Here is a 25611-nt window from a genome sequence, read left to right as displayed (position 1 = left end):
AATTCACCCCCCCCCCTCTTGGGAAAGCTATTCCTAATTTCATCCAAGCTTTTGATCTTTGTTGAAAATCTTTTTCAAGCACTTTGCAAATTCGTTGTTCATCTTTCAAGCGCTCACCTTTTAGTTACTCATTGAGCTTCATTCATAATCATATTAAGAGTGTATGTGGTATTTTTATTGTACTTATCCGCTCAAGTTTGGAGCATTCTTTGTACATCTATTTCTATTGATTCCACTTTGTAAGAGCATCTCCACCTATTGAAAGGAGAGAGGCATCTCCGCTTATTGAAGGAGAGGTGCGACTCTGCCTAGTGAAGGAGAGAGGCAACTCAGCCTAAGTAAAGGAGAGAGACATCTCCACCTAAGGAGAGGAAACTTTGCTTATTGAAGGAGGAATTGTAAAGGAATATCTGCCTACTGAAAGAGAGAGGTTTCTCCGCCTATTGAAGGAGTACATAGTGGAATCCTTAAGTGGGTTACTTGAGGCAAGGACATAGGCAAGGATTGCCGAAACATATAAAAACACAGGTTTTATTCTCTCTTCCCTAATCTCTTTAATTTGAACATATTTATATTTGTTCATATTTGTTATGAATATTGATTGCATTTGCGTAGTTAAATTACTTTCTTGAAATCATAGCCAACATCGTTTAAGTACTAGCATAAATTTTTAAATATCCAATTCAGCCCCCTCTTGGAATTACACCTCAACTCACAGGCACGTTGAATGAGGCCTTGTGCCTCCCACTAAGTTCTTTGCATGCGAGTCTATATGACGTGTGCAAATAAGGTCACTTCAAGAACATGATAAGTTGAGTACTTCAAGGCACATCGAATGAGGTTTCATGCCTACCACTACATCTGCTGCACATGAGTGTATAGATGCATGCAAGTAAGGTCACTTCACAAACAAGATAGGATGAGAAGTTTGAGGCATGTTGAATGAGGTCGTGTGCCTACCATTAAGTTCATTGCACGAAAGTGTATGAGATGCATGGAAATAAATAGTGATTTGAGGTACATCAAATTAGGCTCATTCCTGCCACTAAGTCCATTTATTTGCACCTATTACAATTAGGAACAATCTCAGTAAATCAATACACAATAAACTAGAATCACAAAGCATAATGTCCATTTATTCACACATGTCCAATTGTGGGACATTCCTAAACATATCAAATAAAAACATAATACAAAATCGTTAGGATAGTACTCCCACCACATGGATTATAATCCAATCATAACATGCAAAAATATTAATGAATAAATTTGTAGTTTGACAGTTCCATATAAATATGTGCAAAGAACAAATAACCATGGAAAACTATACAAAAGTAATATAAGGAGACATCAATGTAATATATACAAACCAAACTAACATATTGAATCATGTCATGCTCCTTCAACTTTAATAATATCATAGTTAGATTTATACAAAAGTAACAAACATTTAGGTGCCACATGGTCGTTGTCTCCTCTGTTATTTAGGTAGACGTATACATCCCTGTTCTACACCAACCTCCGTTGCCTTTCCTATCTCCTTATCCCCCACCCTCCTATGACTGGATGGGTCCTCTGCCCCCATGATCTATGTGCCATCGTCCTCTATCCCTATCATATTATTGTTAGTCTTAGTGGCCAGATGATCCTAATTGTCATATTTTAATGATAACAACTCTTTAGTGGTTCTAACTTAAACTACTCTTTGCATACCAAGTCGTGACATGTATACCAAGCCGTGACACGTATAAGTGGAAAAATCATATAGATACAGGTTTAAGTGCAAATATCAAGAAAATACTCTCATAGACAAAGATCAAGTGGACACTCAAATAGGAAAAGATCAAGAGGACACTCACTCAAGAGATCTCAAGCACATCCAATGAAGAAAGTGTAGAATCATATGTAATGATGAGTGTTTGAGGTAGTATTTGCTGTAACTCTTGTAGTTTGAGATTCACGCATATTTATTGAGCAAGAGTTGAGCAATTGCATGTGCATAATAGTATATAGAATATCACCAAATCATAAGGTTCATACTTATGATTTTTCAAAGAAAAAAAAAAGAGTTTTATGAAAATATTATATACTCAAATCAATTTTAATATGGGACAAAATTTAAATGATCTTAGTATTGTAAATTTTTATATACTTGGTTGTTCTTGGGTTAAAACCTCATTTATGCACCTAAATATCAAGTTTGTAAATAAATAGGGCAAAGCGTCGATGGTTTGGACCAGGTGCATCGACGGTTTCATACAGAGAGTTTATTGGAAATTGGTGTGGATGAAACCGTCCATGGTTTAAGGGGAAATCTTCCACAGTTTTGAGAATTCATCGACAGTTTGTGTCGGAATTCCAATTCCAAACGACTATAAATGGCTAGTTTTCAAAGTATTATATTATTTTCTAGCCCAATGGTCATAAAAAGGCTAATAGCTCAATTTGCCTATAAATCCAAGTCTAGAGGCTTGTTTAAACAATTGATTTTAGTAATTTAAATTTAGTAAAAATCATTACCAAGCACACTACATTTTAGTTCATCATATTTGTACTCAATATATCTCTTGCTCTCTAATTTTGTTGTGATTCATTATTTTGAGAGATTAGTGTGAGATTTTCATTGTATTATATATCATCTCATTCAAGGAGCTTTGTTTGTAAACCATCTTCATCTTGTAAGGGTAGTTTGTGAATCAAGTGTTAAGGTATTTGTTCCCTTGTAAAGTCTTCGTATGAGCGAAAGGGATTTGTTCCCGTGTGAAGGCTCTATGTGAGAAAAAAAGGTCTGTTCCTATATGAAGGCTCCGAATGAGCATAAAGGGATTTGTTCCCTTAGAAAGGCTTTATGTGAGCATATAGGGATTTTTTACCTTGTGGTGTAAAGGCTTCTTCATCCTTGAAGGAGATTGTGATAGTGGATTGAGAATTCTTGAGTTTGTCTCAAGGCATGTACATAGGCAATGGGTTGAACCATGTTAATATTGTTTGTTGAGTTTTTCTTCCCTGCTCTTTAATTTACATCTTGTGCATGATTTACATTATATTGTGATATAATCATTTGTATCTTGCCAATAATTTATATTTTGTAGAGAAAAGCAAAAATATGCAAAAGATTCAATTCACCGCCTATAGATTCGACTCTAGGGCCAACAATCTATGTGCCATCATCCTCTATCCTTATTACATTCATGTTGAACAAAATTATTGTCAATTATATGGAAGGGAGAGGGAGATAGGTGAGGCAGTGATGTAGGTAAGCCCTATATGAAAATGAATGGTGCACCCACATCCTTGAAATCTTTGTATCATATATGAAGGGTGTGGATGTGATAGCAAGATGCTTATAGAGGGTATTAGTCAAGGGCTCACTAGTGTCGAGAGGCTCATATGGTTTATTAGTTGAGGGATCACCATACTATGGATGCTTAGACGAAGACATATATAGGGCATATCACAAACTTATGGATGGCTCATCACAATCAAGTATGGTAAAAAATAAGGGGGAACTTATAGGCCAAAAAGGCCTTGACTCTCTACAAATGGAGGCTCCTTTAGAATAGGGCTAGACAAGATATGTCCATAGTTATCCTTGCACTAATCTCATCCTCCTCCACAAACTAGAGCTCCTTGCCCTCCATTTGGTAGTCATACAAGGGGAGGAGGTGGTACAACATGTCCTTGACATCCATCTTTATGCACATGTCAGCCTACCCCTCGCTAGGATTTATACATACTCATCTAGCGACACCAATACAACCTTATGTAGTATGTCAAACTACATTGGAAACTGTAAATAGTTAATCATTCCAAATAAAAATATATAATACTAGTTGAACTTCTATGTTGATGTATACTTACGAGGTTTATATGTACAATTGCTTTCTTGTCTAAGTATTAAAGAGTAGTGGACCTATACTAGATCAGGTATGGTCCGTTCGTATGCTAGGACCATCTTTACCTCTATGTTGATGATGTTCTTATGCCGATCCTCCTATAATAAGAACCCACCTCTCATGGAAGGATCTTGAGTTCACAACCCCCTGACTGTGACCATTAATTTGGTGCAAGTCATAATGCTGAAGTTGAAATCTACATTGTGTCAAATAGATACATGATTGGCTGTTAATAGCTAAACTAACGCAAAAATTGATTATGTATATAGAGACTTGGGAAATAATAGCCATTTAATAATTAAGAAAGAGGAAAATAGGTGGAAGGAAAAGGAAATTCAAAAAGGGAATTAAGTAGGATTTGTCGACGAACCCACTGGTCTCGTCGACAAACTCCGTATTTGGTTCGTCGTGCACCACATGTCTCATCGACAGAAAAATACCAAGAGGGGTTATATGAAAGCCCGAATTTCATTGGTGAAGGTTACGAGTTCATTGACAAACTCCCTTCTTGCACTCATCGATGAGGTGACATGTCTCGTCGACGAGGTAGCATTCTATAAATATCCTAAACTCGGGGTTCAATGGGAAATTTGCATGCAAAACTCTCTCTCTCTCTCTCTCTCTCTCTAGAATTCGTCTTTCTCTCCTTTTCTCTAGGATTTCAGCTTCGATTCTCATCGGATTGATGATCGAAAGCCGCCACATTACTCCTAGGAAGATTCTCTATAATACTACCGGATCAGAATTTTGATTTGGAGTATTTGGGCACCATCCCAAAATTTGGGTAAGTTAGTTATTTTAAGTTTTATAAATTATTGGGTATTTCTGGACTGAGGGGAATGTGTTGAAAGGTGTTATCCTGGTATATGTTGATTTTTTGGAAAATGTGAATTTCAGGGTCTTGAGCTAGGAACACGCAGGAGTAGGTTTGTTTAGATTTGTGGGATTCTCAGCAAGCCAGGTAAGAGGATAAATTAAGTCAGCACTTTTCATGAAATTATTTATTAATGTACAACATTTATTTTCAGAAATTATATATGTATAGTACAGTGTTTGAAAATACTATTGTTGAACAAGAAAATAGATTTAGTATATTTTACCAGGAAATATGATTTTCAGATCAGATTTTATATTTAGAATATTATTCATATTTGTGTGGAATGAGTATAATTTCCATGAAAATTGTGTATATCAAAATAATATGATTTTTCTAGAATAAGCATGTTATGACAGTTTTCAGAAGAATCGTGAAAACAATACAGAAACTATGGTTTAAAATATTATGTTAAACAGTGCATAAAATTCATGTTCAGTATGTTATAATATGGCCTACGTAGATGCTGTGATTTATATGCTATGACATGGTCGGCATAGATGCCGTGATTTATATGTTATGATATGGCTGGAGTAGATGTCGTGATTTACAGTCGGCGTAGATGCCGTAATTATGTATGATATGTTAGAATCCATGAAAGTATGATCATGTCAGACATTACTCAGAAATATGAAATAGTTATGTAAAAAAAAACATGAAATGTACTATATGTTATCAGAACCAAGATGACTTAGTTTAGTTTTTCAGAGTACGGTACCGTAGCTATACGTTTAAGTTCAAGTTTATGTTAGTGCTACCACACATCTTAGATAGAGTGTGGGAGATGGTAGTCGATGTGGCTTTAGTGTAGTGCAGGTGTTCCTCTGGCAGTCCGAACCAGGTGGGACAAGCCCATCGTACTTACAGACTTATGTTTGACTTAGCATCATCGGACAACCATTGCTAGGTCCTACCTTCGGGCCGCACAACCCTGTCATATGGGGGGTAAGACATGACATCAGCTAGCTATCTATCCTCGGTATTATTTCGGTATTGTACAAATATAGAAGATGTTTTACATGATTATAGAAATTAATACGATATTTATTATGATATGATGAATCGTGTTTTGCTCAAAGTTTATATAACCAGTTTTTATCAGATATACATATTATGTACAGTTTATGTTTAAGCACGATAATACTCATGTTGCCATATACTGATATTAGTTTATCTCCTTTACTGAGAGGTGTCTCACCCTAGCATTACAAATATTTCAAGAAATCCCGATAGATGGGCGGATAGAGCTCCGCAGCAGTAGAGGTTGATCGAACTACCCTGTCAGAAGGGTAAGTAGTTAAGTTAGGGTCAGATTGATTTTTGGGGTTATGACCCTAGGGTAATTTTTGGTCCTTTTGTGGATGATTGTATATATATGACAGGTTCAGTAGAATTCTGGTATTGTGCCTATTGTTGTATGACATGTATGTAATTTATGTTTTCCGTTGCTTAAATATCAGAGATATGTGACAGGTATATCCCCCGTACCCATGGGTCTGAGTTGATCATGACTATATCAGTTAGAAAGATATTAGAGTTATTATGAATTTTATGTATGTAAAAAAAAAATATGGTAAAATAGGCAAGTTGTTACAATGTAGGTACCGTTCCATGATGAGAAATAAAATGAACAACATTTGAGTTATCCATAGGTCATCCTGATTTGACAAATAACAAAGAGTTCTTGTATGATATCAGCATTGTACAACCTCCAAATGAACCTCACATAAGTTAAATAAAGGTCAATTGATAACTGAACATAATAATACCCCATGCTTGCAGTGCATGCCCAACTCAAACGTGAACATGGCAGGGTCTGCTAAGTGATGGAGAGAGCCTTTATATCATCCCTCCACCTGCATAAGAAATTTGTAGAGAGATATTATGATGTACATTAAATGACAATTGATATCATAAATGAAGTTCAATACGAAGGTAATTAAAAAAAGCATATACGAAAGCGGTAATGGATCCAAAGGATAACCATCTCTTTCCCTTTTAATATGAAGCACACCTAGGTGTAAGGGAGATAGAAATTGGAATCTCTCCCATTCCCATATCTAAAGGAGATGCAAAGCACCTCTAATCTCATTTTTTGATAGATGTGTAGTTGCGACACATGTGTTTCCTTGCATTTAAAACTTGTCATTAAAAAAGCAATCAATTAGAATAAAGAAAAAAATGGAAATAGTGAATTAAGATCTAGATGGATCTCTATCTTTATCTTTATCCATGGTGATACCTATCTATATGGAGAGAGATCTATCTATGAATCGATCTAGAATATCTTTTATCTAGATAGATATGTCCCTATAAGTGACTATGTCGATCTTTATATATTTTGGCCACTTCTGTTCACACTCTAAAGAGGAAGGTTTGGATCTTTCAATCTTATGTCATGAGGGATGTGTCTTATGTTAATCCTATAAGATAACACATCTTTTGATGTTCTATACAACCAAGTTAGTGTAATTGAACCCCAAATGTATGTATATATATGCGTTAGATCCTCAACTAAAGGTAGGAACATAAGATGGGCATAATTGATCAGGATGTCACAAAAGAGAGTCCTACAAATCAATTGTAGAATGTGAGCCTTTTCATGGAACACCACACTTCGCTTGTTTGCATCCTTCTGTAAATGGTGAATATGCTACTATAAGAATTTCATCCTAATGCATGAACCAACTAAATCATTTTTTACAAGTGCAACCCCTAACAACCACTAGCATATAACATGTTGTGCTTGTCTTCTTGCTAGTCCTCTTTGTTGTTTTGCATGTTTGCCTAGTGATGGGACTCTCATCAATAAGGAGGATGAACAACATAATGATATCCTGCAATGTGATCATGGCTTCGTGATGGGGAAGGTGGAATGTGTGTGTCTTCGGCCCCCATTGTTCCACCAACATAGTGACTAGAAACCAATCGAACTAGATATGGCCAATATGGTACAAGCCATAGAACCTAGCCATCCATATCCACTAGACGATGCACTCATCCCCATTGAAAATATGCTCCATGAATTTTATCATAGAGCAAAAGTGCAGTGGATTTGCGTGCCCCTACACCTATGCCCAAGTAAAGTGTTAGGCATTGCCAAAGGTGAGTATGGAACAGTCACTCGTCTTTGATCCATATTGCAAAGAACAAAATATGAATGGAATTTGAAAATTATCTCAATGGGTTTTGTCTTATTCAAGTGATGAAACATAATAAAATTGCATGAGAAAAGAAGTAGTGATGTCAGATATAGTCATCCTTGTTAGCAACATAACTGTCAGAGTGACAAGTCGGAATGTTGAATATACACGCCAAAGATTCATCAGTTAAAGTCACTTGTTGTTCTTTAGTAACATACATTATCCTTTCAAAATAATTGATTTGGACATACATTCGATTGTTATCTTTGCGGAATAAATTTAATGCCTACCTCTTTGAAGCATAGTCATCTCATTTAATAGAAAACAACCTTTATTTGGTGATTAGAGTGTTTAGAAATTTTAACTTTGAACATAGAGTGTTTGCCTTTTCAAGATGAATATTCCATTCTGCATCCATTGTAGAAATAGTATTTAAGAATTCATAGTCACGAGGACTTAATGAATAACCAAAGTGGCCCCTAAGACTACCATATCTTCCAACATTCTTTCAAATAGATCATTTGGAGTGTGGAATGATGCCATTAAGATCTTATTCTCATTTTGTTGACCCCATTGTGAACTACTTTCCATTTATACAAAGAAGAAAGAATAGTTAAAGGGAAATTGCATAGTTGTATACACACAAATATACATGGTTTGACTATAAAGCCTACCTACACATTATATAGGTAATTATTTCATTAATATGAAGGAAACATCCATTACAATTATAAAAGAATATTAGGTGACCCGTATAAGTTTGAATGAATAGGAAAATAGATACAAAATTGATGAGATTCAAGAATGTATACAAAATTGAAGAGTTTAAGTACTTTCTCAATAAGAACATGATGTATCTGAAAGTCGAGGTGTGATACGAAGAGGGGGTGTTTTGGGTATTTATGCGAAAGCTTAATCAATTTTAACTCTTGTGATTTTCACAAGTACTCTAACATCTTAATAGCAGCAATATTCTCAGCAGATAACTGTTTCAATATATATATATATATGCTTTGGAATATAAACAAGTTTTTGCTATGATTCAACAATTGATCAAATTACACAACAACATTCACAACAAATAAAGATCAATCCTTAAATATGAAAGAGTTTATGCTATGATTTTAATATATGATCAAATTGCACAATTAGAACAATATTCACAACATATACATATGCTTAGATATAAAATAGTGTTTGATTAAAATTCCAACAAGTGATTTAGAAAACATAATGAATATAAAATTTACAGAAAATAAAATTTAATGTCAATATGTAGAAATATGAAAAGTTAGGGAAGAGAATGATACCATATTTTTTACAAGGTTTGGCAATCCGTGCCTACATCCTTACCTCAAGCAACCAACTTTGAGGATTCACTATACCCTCCTTCAATAGGTGGAGAAACCTCTCTCCTTCAATAGGAGGAGAAGCCTCTCAAGTAAAAACACCCTTTCACTTGTCAATGATTCAATCCTAGAATCGCCAGTATACACGAGTAATCAATAATTGATTTGTACATGATTAACTCTCTGAAAAGAGTAGATACATACACAAGTAATACACTCTCAGAATAAGATTGCAATGAAGCTCAAAGAGTTTAGCTAAGGTTTTAAGGTTTTAAAGGGCAATAAGTGTGAGGACCTGCTTAATTTTCCTATATTTTTTTCTCAGAATATAATAAAATTAATATCACAAATCTCAGCAGATCATAATCAACCTGGGCCTGTGGGTACCAAAGATATATTAGAAACACATCACGGAAGCCTATGCAACAGGAAACATAAATCATAAACACCTCATTATACCATACATCAAAATACCAGAGTAACTACAATCACTGTACACATATATACACAACACTCAACAAAAAAAAAATGTCTTAGGCCATTTCCACAAAATACATCCGACCCTATCAAAATACTTACCATTCTGGAAGGGCAGATCTACCGTACTAAATCAGTGGGGCTTTACCCGCTCTCCTATCAGGGGCACCTGAAAAGTTTATAAAATTTAGGGGTGAGACACCTCTTAGTAAGGAAAATAAATTAATACTAGTGTGTGAAAACATGAGTATTTCGTGTTATACACATATACTATACAAAACATATTCAGTAAGTTGTTATGTCAAATCTAGGAAAACATATGTATCATCAAAACATGGCAGAATATACTGCATTTTTATAAATATATTTCATCTCATATAATAATAATAACACAAAGACATTCTTGGTAGGTTAGCTGGCTGTTGTCATGTATTACCCCCACATGATTGAGTTGAGTGGCCCGAAGGTGGGACCTAACAACAATTAGCCGACCACTGCCAAGTCAAAAGTACAGTCTGTAAGTCTGATGGGTCTGCTAGACCTGGTCCGTACAACAGGGGCGCTCACACACTTCTTAAAAACCATATCAACCATCCAATCTCACACCACTCCGTACAGTGGCGTTAACACAAATATCATGATCACGAAGACCATGCACACATAGCAACGGTACCGTGCAAGTGCTAGCCTAGACCAAGCCAACCAGGTTCTGATATCATATAACATATACTGAAACTGTGATACATGGATATCTTATATCATTATTTATCAGATCAATCATATCATTTTGCATATATACGTATATCATGAAAATCATCAGCCTGTACGCTGGTATTACAAATTTTACCATAGCTCGGCTCGTACGCCGGCAAATCATAGTACAGCCCGTACGTTGGCAAATCACATCCATAGCTCAGCCCGTATGCCGGTAAAATATATCCATAGCTCAGCCCGTACGCTAGCAAATCATATACATAGCACACCCATACGCCGGCAAATATATAAAAATCTCAGCCCGTATGCTGGTTTTCCATTATAAAAATTTGTATTATAATCACATTTTCAGAAAATAGTATTTCATAACATTTTATACTTATGCCACACTAAATGATTTTTTGCATATTCAACATACGATCATTTTCAATAGTATTTTCCCAAATATAAATCATATATAAATATATTTATTTTTTTAAAATAAAATGCTATATATATACACACATACATTTTCTCAAAAAGAACTAGCTTAGTTTATCCCCTTACTTGATTCCTAAAAAGCCCCTAAAAAAATATGTCCCACACCCATAGGGTTCCCAACTCAACACCCTTGAAACAACATTCCCCGCAACTAAAGTTCAGTATTTCTAAGTATATAACACTTTCTACAACTGCCAAAAATCCAAATATTGAGTAGAAAGTCTTACCTTGGTTTTGGGATGGTTTCCACTTCAGCCCCACCGATGATCCGCTCCGGCTGACTTGCAGAGAACTTTTCAAGGAGCATCATGGTGGCTTCAAATCGTCGAACCGAAAGAAATTCAACCCGAAATCAAAAAGAGAAGGAGGAGGGACCGAAGGGTAGGAGAGAGAGAGAGGTGCTGCGCAAGAAATTTCGACCAAAAATGAGTTTTCGGCCTATTTAAACTGTGGCCTTCGTCGACAAGCCATGTCACCTCATTGACGAGGTCAATACAAAATTCGTCGATGAATTCTTCCCTTCGTCAATGAAATTTAGAAACCCCAAAATCACCCCCTCGATGGTTCCTTGTCGATGAGCCACGTCATTTCATCGACGAGCCCAATTATATTTTCATCAATGAATCCCATCCTCGTCGATGAGCTCCTATTATACCCTCGTCGACGAGTCCCCTATATTCGTCAACGAAGTCGACTGCCTTCTTCTGTTTTCGATTTCCATTCCCCTTTCTTTTATTATTTAAATACCATTATTCTTTGGATCGTTACATTCTCCCCTCCTTATAAAATTTTGTCCTCGAAATTTACTATTCACGTAACTCGTCATCCCTTAACAAGAAAAAAGTCTACTTATTTTATTACTTACCCTTACTTATGGCGAAGGAATACCGTGGTTACATTCCAAGTTTTGGGAGATTACATATAAATAAAAGAAAATTTCTCCCAAAACTAAAATGCTACACTAATTAAACCATTACATGTACCTGCAAAAGAAATACTACCTAACTACTTACATTTTACCCAATCAAACTTCTTGGAATAAATGCAGATGCCTCTGCCTCATCTACTCCTCAGATTCCCAAGAAGCCTCTTTCAATTGCATGATTCCTCCACAAAACTTTTACCTAAGGAATCTTCTTGTTACGTAGCTCCTGTACTTTCCTATCCAGAATCTGTATCGGTACCTCCTCATACACCAGTGAATCACTAAGCTCTAATTCATCATAACTAATGGTATGAGAAGGATCTGGGACATATTTCCTTAACATAGCAACATAGAATACATTGTGGATCCTGGATAACACAAGTGGTAAAGCTAACCTGTAGGCTACTAGCCCCACTTTATCTAGAATCTCAAATGGCCCGATATACCTAAGACTAAGTTTACCCTTCTTCCCAAATCACATAACCTCTTTCATCGGAGCTATCTTCAAAAACACATGATTACCCACATCAAATTTTAGATTCCTGCGGTGATTATCAGCATAACTTTTCTGTCGACTCTGAGCTGCACTAATCATGTCTCTGATAAGCTGAACCTTATCACATGCTTGCTGCACAAGCTCTGGCCCCACTACTCGCCGCTTACCCACTTCATCCCAAAATAAAGGAGAACGACATCTCCTACCATATAAAGCCTCAAACGGTGCCATGCCAATGCTGGTTTGATAACTGTTATTGTACGCGAACTCTACCAGCAACATGAACTGAGTCCAACCACCTCCAAAGTCTAATACGCACTCTTGGAGCATATCTTCTAGTATCTGTATTGTCCTCTCAGTCTGCCTATCTGACTGCGGATGGAATGTTGTGCTAAACGATAATTGAGATCCTAGAGCTTCCTGCAGACTCTTCCAAAATCATGATGTAAAACGGGGGTCTCGGTCTGACATAATCGATACTGGCACCCCATGAGAATGAACTATCTCCTGAATGTAGATCTCCGCTAAATGGTTGAGGGAGTAGTTGATCTTAATAGGTATAAAGTGGGCGGTCTTAGTCAAACGGTCAACAATCACCCAAATAACATTCTGGCCATGTGCCATCAGCAGTCCTGACACGAAGTCCATAGATATATGATCCCACTTCCACTCTAGGATAAATAACGGCTCCAACTACCCTGCCGGCCTCTAGTGCTCAGCCTTTACCTGCTGGCACGTCAAACACTAGACTACATACTGGGCGATCTCTCTCTTCACACCACTCCACTAGTACAACTCTCACAAGTCTCTATACATCTTCATACTACCAGGATAAACTGTATACAAAGATCTGTAAGCCTCCCCTAAAATATTTTTTTTTATCTCTGTATTGGTAGGAACACATAATCTGGTACGGAACCGCAAAGCTCCGTCATTTGCAATATTGAATTCCTCCCACTGAGCGCTCTGTACTCTATCTATCACCTCTGCTAATTCTTGATCTTCCTTTTGAGCGGCTTTAATTCTTTCTTATAGAGTGTACTACTAGGCTAGCAATACACACTGGAGGATCACTTTCTACCAACTCTATGCCGAGTCTCTCCAGATCCATCATGAATGGATATTGGAGCTCCATAGCCGCCAACACTGGTTCCTTGGGATTTCCTGCTCAACGCATCAGCTACCACGTTTGCTTTCCCCAGGTGATAACTGATGGTATAATCAAAATCCTTAATTAGTTCCAACTACCTTCTCTGCCTCATATTCAGTTCCTTCTGCGAGAAGAAATACTTTAAGTTCTTGTGGTCGGAGAAAATCTCATACTGTTCGCCGTACAGGTAATGCCTCCAAATTTTCAATGTGTGTACCACTGCAGCCAATTCAAGATCATGTGTAAGGTAATTCTTTTCATATTCTTTCAACTGCCTGGATGCATACGTCACTACCCTATCATGTTGCATCAATACACAGCCAAGTCCCTTTGACGCATCACTGTAAATGACATACCCCTCACCCCCTGATGGGATAACCAATACTGGTGCTGTGACTAATCTTTGCTTCAGTTCTTGAAAACTTTGCTCACAACTATCGTCCCACTCAAATCTGACATTCTTCCTCGTCAGTCATGTCAAAGGTCTTGAAAAAGCTGAGAATCCCTTAACGAAACGACGGTAATAGCCAGCTAGTCCCAATGAACTCCTGATCTTTTGGACATTTCTTGATCTAGCCCAATTCACTACCGCCTCAATCTTGCTAGGATCCACAGAAATACCATCTCTAGATATAACATGCCCCAAAAACATGACCTTCTCAAGCCAGAATTCACATTTACTGAACTTGGCGTACAACTTCTTTTCCCGAAATGTCTGCAAAACCTGCTTTGAGTGCGTCCCATGCTCCTTATAGTTTCTCCAATAGACCAATACATCATCAATAAACACAACAACAAACTGGTCTAGGTATTGATGGAAGACTCTATTCATCAAGTCCATAAATACCGCAGGAGCATTCGTTAAACCAAACGGCACAACGAGAAACTCGTAATGCCCGTACCTGGTCCTGAAGGCTTTCTTCGAGATGTCTTCTGCTTTCACTTTTACCTGATGGTAGCCGGATCTGAGGTCAATCTTCGAATATACCCATGTACCCTGGAGCTGGTCAAACAAATCGTCGATACGGGGTAGAGGATACTTGTTCTTGATTGTCACTTTATTAATCTCCCTATAGTCTATACACATCCTCATAGTCCTATCTTTCTTTTTCACAAATAAAACTGGAGCTCCCCATGAAGATACACTGGGTCGTATGAAGCCCTTATCAAGCAGATCTTGCAACTGATTCTTCAATTCTGCCAATTCTGCTGGCGCCATCCGATAAGGTACTTTAGAAATTGGCGCTGTACTAGAAGGTAGATCAATAGGGAAATCTACCTCACCATTGGGTGGCAAGCCTGGTAATTTGTCTGGGAAAACATCTGTAAGCTCCTTTACTATAGGCGTGCAAGCAAGTTTCATTTCATTCTTCGACACCTCCTTCACAACAACCACAAATCCCTGACAACCACTCAACAATAGTCTTCTGGCTTGAATAGCTGAAACTAGCTGAGGTGAGGATTGCACTTGCGACCCTACGAACTTGAATTATGCTTCCCCCGGAGATCTGAATATCACTTCTCATGCTCGGCAATCTATGCTGGCAAAATTAGCTACTAGCCAATCCATGCCAAATATAACATCAAACTCGTGCATGTCTAGCACTATCAGATTAGTAGACAAAGTCTTTCCTTGAATATCAACTGGACAACCTCGGAGCACCCTACTACACCTCACTACTAACCCGGTCGGTGTAGATACCAACAATTCAACATCTAATGATTGTGTTTTAGCCCTGCATAATTTAACACACCCCAAAGACACAAACGAATGTGTAACTCCTGAATCAAACAATACAATAACTTTAAAAGAAAGCATAATAACCATACCTGTCACCACATCACCTGTCGTCTCAGCCTCACCCGGCATCAAAGAAAACACCCTGGTTGGAGTCGTATTTCTCTGTTGGCCCCCACGTGGCGCCTGATAACCTTCCCGGTATGGTCTGGGAGCTGGAACTACATCTGGTGGGGTAAGGCAGTCTCGCACCATATGCACCAATCTACCGCAGCGATAGCACACCACACCACCAGCTCGACACTCTCCCCAATGTCTCCTACCACAAGTCTGATAGACTGGAGGACCCTGCCCCGCCTGCACCTCGCATCCTCCCATCTCCTATCTCTGCCCTCTACCATGATTACCTCTCCTTCACTGGCCCGGTCTATGACCCTGCTGGTAGCCTGTAGATGCAGATCTCTTCCTCTGCCCCTGCTCATCTACATCGAGACGCTCACCAATCTCTGCCAAGGCCGCTCTGTCGACCAACTCAGCAAAGTCCTGGATCCGCAGCACCATCACCTTCTTGAATATACTCCGCCTCAAGCCTCTTTCAAACTGCCTCGTCTTTTTCATTTCATTAGGAAAAATATACGGGGCAAAACGAGAAAGCTCGATGAAACGCACTGCATACTGTTGGACGGATAGTTGTCCCTGCTTCAGACTCAGGAACTCTTCTGCATTAGCCTCCTTAATAGTAGCTGGAAAATATCTATCGAAGAATAAATCCTTAAACCGGTCCCATGTCATGGCTATCGGAGTCATCCTCTGATGCTCCAATAGTCTTACCACAATCCACCACCTCTCGGCCTCTCTTGTCAGTCTATAGGTGGCAAAGAGAACCCTCAGTTCCTTAGTACACTGCAACACAGCCAAGACTTTCTCGGTCTCCTGCATCCAGTTCTCAGCGGCTACAGGATCAACCCCACCTGAGAACGTCGGAGGATTCATCTTCGTAAATTTCTCTATGGTGCACCCATGGTCTGCAAATGGACCACTCTGCTCCCTCGAGCTCCTAGCGATCTTAGCCATAACCTGCTGAGCCATGCTACGTAATACCTAATGGTCCCAGCTGCACCTGATGGTCCCACTCCATCACTGCCACTCGCATAGGCACTATTTCCTCCTAGATCCATTCTAAAAATAGCAATTGCAACTCAGTAATCATATCCTTATAATTTACCCACCTATCCTCACCACTTATCTCAACATTTCCAACTCATTTCTAATCCCCAGTCCTACATTCTAGGAACATAACCTTACAATAGCTTACTATGGTTTTTCAGAAATCGTCACCCCAGGAAAAGCACAGAAACTACCATGGAAGTCTTGCCTCTAGACTGTAGAACAAAACCTCAAATCATTTCCTAAACTTTGGTATTGTTTCCATTGCATTCTAAAGTCTACAGAACCTAACAACCTAGGCTCTAATACCAAACTGTGAAAACTTGCTTAAATTTCCTATATATATATTTTTTAGAATATAATAATATCAATATCACAAATCTCAGCAGATCATAATCAACCTGGACCCGTGGGTACCAAGGATACATCAGAAACACATCACAGAAGCCTATGCAGCAAGAAACATAAATCATAAACACCTCATTATAACATACATCACAATACCAGAGTAACTACAATCACTGTACACGTATATATAAAACACTCAACCAAAAAATATGTATTAGGGCCATTCCCACAAAATAAATTCGACCCTATCAAAATACTTACACTTATGGAAGAGCAGATCTACCGTACTAGATTAGCAGGGCTTTACCCGCTCTCTTATCAGGTGCTCCTGAAAATTTTATAAAATTTAGGGGTAAGACACCTCTCAGTAAGAGAAATAAACTAATACTAGTGTGTGACAACATGAGTATTTCATGTTATACACATATACTATACAAAACATATTCAGTAAGTTGTTATGTCAAATCTAGGAAAACATATGTATCATCAAAACATGGCAGAACATACTGCATTTTTATAAACATATTTCATCTCATATAATAATAATAACACAAAAACATTCCTGGTAGGTTAGCTAGTTGTTGTCATGTATTACCCCCACATGACTAGGTTGTGTGACCCGAAGGCGGGACCCGACAACGGCTGGCCGACCACTGCCAAGTCAAAAGTACAGTCTGTAAGTCTGATAGGTCTGCCAGACCTGGTCCATACACCAGGGGCGCTCACACACTTATTAAAAACCACATCAACCATCCAATCTCACACTACTCCGTACAGCGAAGTTAACATAAACATCATGATCACGAAGACCATGCACACATAGCAACGGTACCGTGTAAGTGCTAGCCTAGACCAAGCCAACTAGGTTCTGATATCATATAACATATACTGAAACTGTGATACATGAATATCTTATATCATTATTTATCAGATCAATCATATCATTTTGCATATATACGTATATCATGAAAATCATCGGCTCGTACGCTGGTATTACACATTTTACCATAGCTTGGCCCGTATGCCAACAAATCATAGCACAACCCGTACACTGGCAAATCACATCCATAGCTCAGCCCGTATGCCGGCAAAATATATCCATAGCTCAGCCCGTACGCTGGCAAATCATATACATAGAACGACCCATACGCCGACAAATATATAAAAATTTTGGCCCGTACGCCGGTTTTCCATTATAAAAATCCGTATTATAATCACATTTTCAAAAAACAGTATTTCATAACATTTTATACTCATGCCACACTAACAGATTTTTCACATATTCAATATACAATCATTTTCAACAGTAATTTCCCAAATATAAATCATATATAAATATATTTATTTTCCTGAAATCAAATTCTATATATATACATACATTTTCTCAAAAAGAACTAGCTTAGTTTATCCCCTTACCTGATTCTTGAAAAGCCCCTAAGAAAATCTATCCCGCACCTGGAGGGTTCCCAACTCAACACCGTCGAAACTACATTCCCCAGAACTAAAGTGTAGACACCCTATTTTTGCCCTAGCCAAATAGAACAAGGGGTCTCCTCTTATTATTTTCTTATTATTATTATTATTATTATTATTATTATTATTATTATTATTATTTTCCCATATTATTAGTACTTTACTATTATTTTGCTTGTGTTTTTATTATCATTATTATCATTATTTTTCATTTTTTATTATTATTAACTAGTACGCTTATTATCTGTATTTTATTTTTACTTTACTATAATTACTTTTATTTTTCATTTATTTTATTATTTTTGATATATTATTTATTATTTATTATTATTATTATTATTATTATTATTTATTACTTTTAATAATAGTATTATTACTTTATTTATTAATATTAATATTATTATGATTATTATTATTTTTTTGTCTTCATTTTTATTTTTACTATAATTATTTATTATTATTTACTATTAGTAGTAGTATTATTATTATTATTATTTATTACTATTATTACCTTATGAATGTTATTACTATAATAATAATTATTATTATTAATATTATTTCCTTTTTCATTATTACCAAAAGCATAAAAAATCAAATAAAATAAAATCAAGAAAGGAATTTTTTCTTTAGGGTTTTCAAAAAACTTTTTATATAAGGAGACAACTCTTATTCTCTCCTGCGGGGCAAGCGCACAGACGGCCAAAGAAAAAGAAAAACCTAGCCTTTCTCCTCTGCACAGAGGCTGCGCACAGCACACAGCCGGAGAGCCAAAAATACCAAAGAAAAAAAAATCACCTTTTCCCTATTCTTCATTCTTTTCTCGCAGAGGCCACACACCAGCATCCATTCCCACACCCTCATCTCTCAGTTCTCTCCTCTGCTTCTTTACCCACCAGCCACTCCACGCTCCCGTCAAGCTCACCCAGCAACACCAGCGACCCCAATCTCCCAGCCATCACCGTCGCCGTCTTCCACCCACAGTCACGCCCCACGCACGAGACCCATCCTCCCTCACGAACAGTACCACCAAGCTACCAGTCCATCTGCCACCTCCTCTGCTGCAAGTCGCCGCCGAACAGCAGCAACCCGAACCTCTGCTCCATATTCCGGTCGGCCACATCTCTCTCCCGCGACTCTGTCATCTTCTTCATGCCGCCAACGTCCAGCAGCGATAGCAGCAGCAGCTTCCATCATCACCGGCGTTCTCCATCAACACCAGACTGAACCCCAACCTCCGGCGAGCCTCCTCACCAGGCTACCCGCAGCAGCCTCTGCACTGCACAAGCCCGAGCCACTCCGTCCAGCTGCCAGCCGAATCACCAACCCAAATAGACACTAGACGGTTGCCCCCTCTGTCCCAGTTCTCCGGCGATACCCCCCACTGTAAGTGCCTCCGCTGCAAGTTCCCTGCACGGAACACACACACACACACATGCATGCGATTTCATTTTATTTTGTTTTATTTTTATTTATTTATCTTCTGATTTTGGTCATTACATATCTAATATTTGGTTTTTTGTTTTGTTTTTGTTTTTTTTTTAGGCAGGTATGTGCAATATTTAACGACTTTTTTTTTTTTTTTTCTATATAGTTTTCATGTTTAGGCTGTTATTACATATATGTATATAAATATTAATATTATTGTTGGATTATTATATTTACTGTTAATAACTTATTACATGTCCATATTTATTATTGTATATTTGTTTAAAGTGCTTATATTATCGTTGTATTTTTTTTTAATCATTGTAATATACTTATTTTTATTGTTACATATTATTTAGGGTGTTTGTTTTATTGCGTAGACATTATTTAGGCTTTTTGATGTATTTAGGATATTTATCATATTTATTGTTTATTTGATATTTAGGGATTTTGTGTATTATTGTTTAGGATTGTAACATTTACGCATGTTCATGATTCTTGATTATTTACATTATTTTCATGATATTATCTTTTAAGGTTTTGGTTATTGTTTTAGTTTAGGGTTTTGACTATTTTACGTTATTAGGGTTTTGAATAGTGTTTTATTTAATCTGTCTCCATATTGTTATTGTGTACTAATTTTAGGGATTCCATACCATTGAATATTGATCTTAAGGGTTTCCATAAAATGTATATTACTTCTTTGGCTTTTCTACGGCTTGGAAGAATTTGATTTATTTTCCATATTTATGTACAACATTTCCATATTAAGGTATACTAATATTTTAGAGTTTGTGTATATTTTATAATAGATCCATGATGTGAATTATTGTCCATAATCTCATTCTATCTCCTTACATGTTTATAAAAAGTACATAATTTTTAGGGTTTGATTATTTCCATTCTAGAGTATATCATAAGGGTTTGATTATTAATACTTGGGGTTTTATCATTGAAAATTTGACTATTATGATATATAATATTTACGTGTTATGATTTATATTTTAAGTAGTACATTATTTTTTGTTATTAGCTATTTGAAAATTTTGTAAAATACAGAAAATAATAAAAAATAGAAAATTAGGAGAAAATTCTAAAAAATATTTTGACTTGACTTTCACTATTTTCTTTAATTGTTTTTTGGTTATTTCAAAATTTAGAAAAATGTGGAAAAATATAAAATATCATAAAAATAGAAAAAATTAAGAAAAATATTTTGAGACATGTAAATCATTTTTTAACACAATTTGTGTTCCAAAAACCTCCCATACTAGTATTTCCTTATAAAAATTTTATATACAATTTCAAAATTTGGGCGTGTATTTTCTTAAATAATTTCTTGATTTTTTATCCCTATGATTTTATTGCGGGGGTATGAGCCTTTGGGCATCACGTACCCTAAACTCTGAGGGAATATATGTATATATTTATTTATTTATTTATTTTCCCTATGTATTTATAAACTCATAAAAAGGAGTAATTTAAAGACTTTTTAGATTAACTTAGGGATAATTTCAAATTAATTAGGTACCGTTCGTAAGAACGGGCGCGTAGGGGGTGCTCGTACCTTCCCCTCGTGTAACCGAACTCCCGAGCCTAACTCTGGTAATGTAGACCTATTATACCCCTAACGGGGTAGTTATCACGTGTTCTAACCACACTAAAGGTTAGTGGCGACTCCGACCTTTTCCATGATTTTTCCGTGAAAATTTTAAAATGATTTTAATTTCGCCGCCCGGGGCACTCGCGCTCCCGGGACGTCGCGACTACATTCCCCAGAACTAAAGTTCAGTATTTCTAAGTGTATAACACTTTCTACAACTGCCAAAAATCCAAATATTAAGTAGAAAGTCTTACCCTGGATTTGAGTGGTTTCCACTTCAACCCCACCGACGATCCGCTCCTGCAAATTTGTAGAGAACTTTTTCAGGAGCGTCGTGGTGGCTTCAGATCATTTAACCAGCGGAAATTTGACCTGAAATTGAAGAGAGAAGGGGGAGGGACCGAATGGTAGGAGAGAGAGAGAGGTGTTGAGCAAGAAATTTCGGCCAAAAATGAGTTTTAGGCCTATTTAAACTGTGGCCTTTGTCGACGAGCCACGTCACCCTGTCAACGAGGTCAATACAAAATTTGTTGACAAATTCTCCCCTTTTTCGGTGATATTCAAAAACCCCAAAATCACCCCCTTGGTATTTCCTCGTCGACAATCCACATCACCTCATCAACGAGCCCAATTATATTTTCGTCAACGAATCCCATCCTCGTCGACGAGCGCCTATTATACCCTCTCGACGAGTCCCCTGTATTTGTTGTCGAGGAGCTGAGAAATTCCTTGGGATTTATACTTTCCAAAATACAATGTCGTTGACTGCCTCTTTCTGTTTCCGGTTTCCATTCCCCTTTCTTTTATTATTTAAATGCCATTATTCTTCAGGTTGTTACAATAAGTTTGAAAAACTAACTTAGAAACGCATTCATCAAAGAACGATGCTAATCTCTATTGATATTCTATAATCAGTGTAATCAGCGTTTAAGACATGTTTAGGGTTATCTATTTATATTAGCATTTGAATTATAGGCGTTGTACGTGTTTTAATGAGTTAATATTTCAGAATCGAAGAGATTTTCTACCGTTGCAAAACTTATCGTGAGTGCTTTGGTTGACTGAATTAAATGTTCTGTCGCCTGAACTAATTAAATTAGGAATTTCTAAAGTGGCAGTAGCCATTTGGTCGACTAAACTCTAAGGTCACACGAATTGAGCCATTCGATTGACTGAACCCTTAGGTTCGGTCGCCCAAACCAATTATGCCTAGAACTTAAAAATGGCAATAGCCATTCGGTCGAATGAACCCTGAGGTTCAGTCATCCAAACTCCTTGACGCTAGACTAGTGTTCAGATTATGCATCCAGTCAATTAAGCACTATGCCTGAGGTGCCCAAAATTCTCGAAATACAATTTTTTTTTCTATTTTTCATTTTGAAAATGATTTTAGTCTTTTGAAATAACTTTTGAACTTGTAAAAATATTTTCCAAGATATTTTAAAGTACTTAGGGTCCAACTAAGTCACCTAAAAGTTTAGTCATAATAATCAAGTGTGGTGTACTTACTTGAATCCTATTTTACAATGCATATAACAAAATATTTAGGTCTTCATGTCCTTAAGCTTGGTCTCCATCCAAGCATCATGTCAATAGCCATCTTTCTTTGTCTTGTGTGCTTCATGGATTTCTATTTTGCATCTTTTAGTGTGCTTTAGGATCTTAATACCTGTATACACACTTAATGGCACAATTAGATGTGTTGGTTTGTCATTATCAAAATGAGATTAAGCCTTGTTAGGCCAACAATCCCCCCCTTTTTGATGATGACAAACAAGGAGCAAAATGAGGTAGCCTTGACAAGGTTCCCACTCACAATATGCATAAACATAAGAAAAAGCAATGTGAAGCATGTTGGGCATATTGAGATTAAGACTTAGAATTTTTCAATTTATAGTTGGTTAAACTCAATTTTGATTAACTTTCAAAATGTATTCTGTTTAACATAATCCTCCCCATTTTGACTTAGAATTCAAAATTATTTTTCTCATAATTATTCCAAATTTAATCATATAATCATTTTGCTTATTATTCTCTCCTTTTTGACATCAGCAAAAGACTTAACAAAAATCAACATTATGTCACAACTATATATGTGTTAGTCTACATAAGGCTTCCAAAATGCATCAACCAGCAAGCATAATCAATATCAACCAGCATGCATTATCAACATCCATCAATTAGCAAGCATAAATCCATCAGCATTACCATCACAAACACTATTGTGGTTGCAAATCAAACCATATACATTAATATATGGAAGCATACATACATAAACAAAATGTTTTCAATATAAACATACTTATAGGAGTTAGATAACAATCTCTCCCCCTAAACATTAGCTATCTCTCAATCTAGTCTTCATCAATAGTGTATCCACTAGATAAACTCTCAACCTCCTCGTCATTGCCCTCATCATCTTCCCTGTCACTTTCACTGAGGCTTTCTTCCATATGTGCTTTCCTTATAGAAAGAGGTAGCACCACCCTGTTTATTTTCAAGTCGTTTGAGTCTTTGGTGAAAGGATCGAAGTTAGAGTGGATATGCTGTTGCATCTTTTCAAATCTAAAGTCAATATGCCAGCAAAGATCATAATACTAGTCAGGAGGAGCATGCGAGGCACCCTCAGGAGCATTGGCAGTACCAGCATAAGCACATGGCTCCACATGATGTGGATCATCCATACGGGCATGTTCCCATTCCTCCTCCATACGTGCATTATCTCGCTGAGGTGGACGATATTTCGGGATCTAACCATGTATGGCAGCTATTTGATGGATGGTAGGTTCGCCAAGGCTTGGGTCCTTAACTACCAAAGATAAAATTTATAAAGCCTAACTACTCCCAAGTTCGGTAGAACAGTAAGTAAGTCGGGCGTCGATCCTAGGGGACTTGATGCAATAGTGTACCAAAATTAACCTAATTTAGTACGCTAGAACAATAAGAAAAGATTGAATTTGGGGGTTTCTATTTAAAATACAAAAGCAAATTAATTAAATTGAAATTCTTATGGAAAATTAATTCCTCGGTTATGAATCCACCCTAAGCCGTTAATTCGTAATAACTAAGGTTTGGTCAATTATCTATAACAGGGCTTCAACCCTCAGTAAAGACAAGTAATTCTCTTGAGTAGCATAACATATTTGGGTTCGCACCAATCGTCCGAAGCATGATCAGGAGAACTAGGTATACCCTATCTAGAAAACACAAATTCCTTTCTAAAGTAATTTGCTCGAGTAGTATAGCATATACGGGTTTGAACCAATCGTCTGGAGCATGATCGGGAGAACTGGGTATACCTTATCTAGAAAACACGGATTCCTTTTTATGAATCCCATTGCCCTATTATGAACAATCAACTAAACCCTAGCTTTGCAAATCTAACTTAGGGTTTCATCACAACCATAGAATCGGATAAATTAGCTACTCATCATGCATGAAATCAAGAACAAATACAAAATGAAAGACGAAACTGTAAACATAACTTTTATTTAAACTCAGAATCAAAACAATGCAAAAAACAAAACTATGATTAAACTACTACAATCCAAAAATTAAATAAATCCAATATAACTTTATGGCCTAAAAACTATCTAAGAGGAACACAAAGGAACCCCTAATTATCTCTTCAAAGTTTAATTTTATACCCTTTAGGGTTTACATGCGCTCAAATTCAAATAAGGAAACAATCTATAACAATCTTGCAAAGCATAAATTTGAAGTCAACCACAGTCAACTTAGTCGCATTACCAGGGTCTCTTGGTCGTATCCTTGTCGACACATTCTTTCAATTAGTTGTGTTCAATCAATGGCATAGTCAACCAGGTCGCATGTCTAAGGTCTCCTGGTCGCGCCTTGGTTGAGGGTCTCTGTGAACTTACTATTAATTTACATTCTAGAGTCTTCTAACTCAACATGGTTACCCCATGTGATTCCTTGGTCGCATCACATGGTCGATTAGGGACATTCTCTTGCATTTGAACCAAGCCTATAGAGACCTAGTCGAGCACTTGGTCAAGATTTGTGCTTCCAAATTGCTGTATTGACTCCTTACACTACTTAACTCTTCAATTTAAGCTCTAATTTCCTAAAACATCAAACATATCACGTGTAACTCTGAATAGTAATAAGAAATGATAATTACGGAGTAAATAGAGACATCACATAGGTAAATAAGGGACTAAATAAGCATATTTAGGAACACATTACAACCCTTAACTTACACTTTGCTAGTCCTCAAGAAAAGAAAACTAAGAAAACATACAAAAGAGAAATAAAGTCCTAACTACCTCCTCTTTTGTGTGACACACGATTGCATTTACCTTATGCAATAAGGCTTTAAACCCCTAGGTG

Source organism: Malania oleifera, chromosome 5 (assembly GCF_029873635.1).
Source record: "Malania oleifera isolate guangnan ecotype guangnan chromosome 5, ASM2987363v1, whole genome shotgun sequence".
Lineage (NCBI taxonomy): Eukaryota > Viridiplantae > Streptophyta > Magnoliopsida > Santalales > Ximeniaceae > Malania > Malania oleifera.
The sequence above is the reverse complement of the archived record's forward strand: the minus strand, read 5'-3'. Positions refer to the sequence as shown.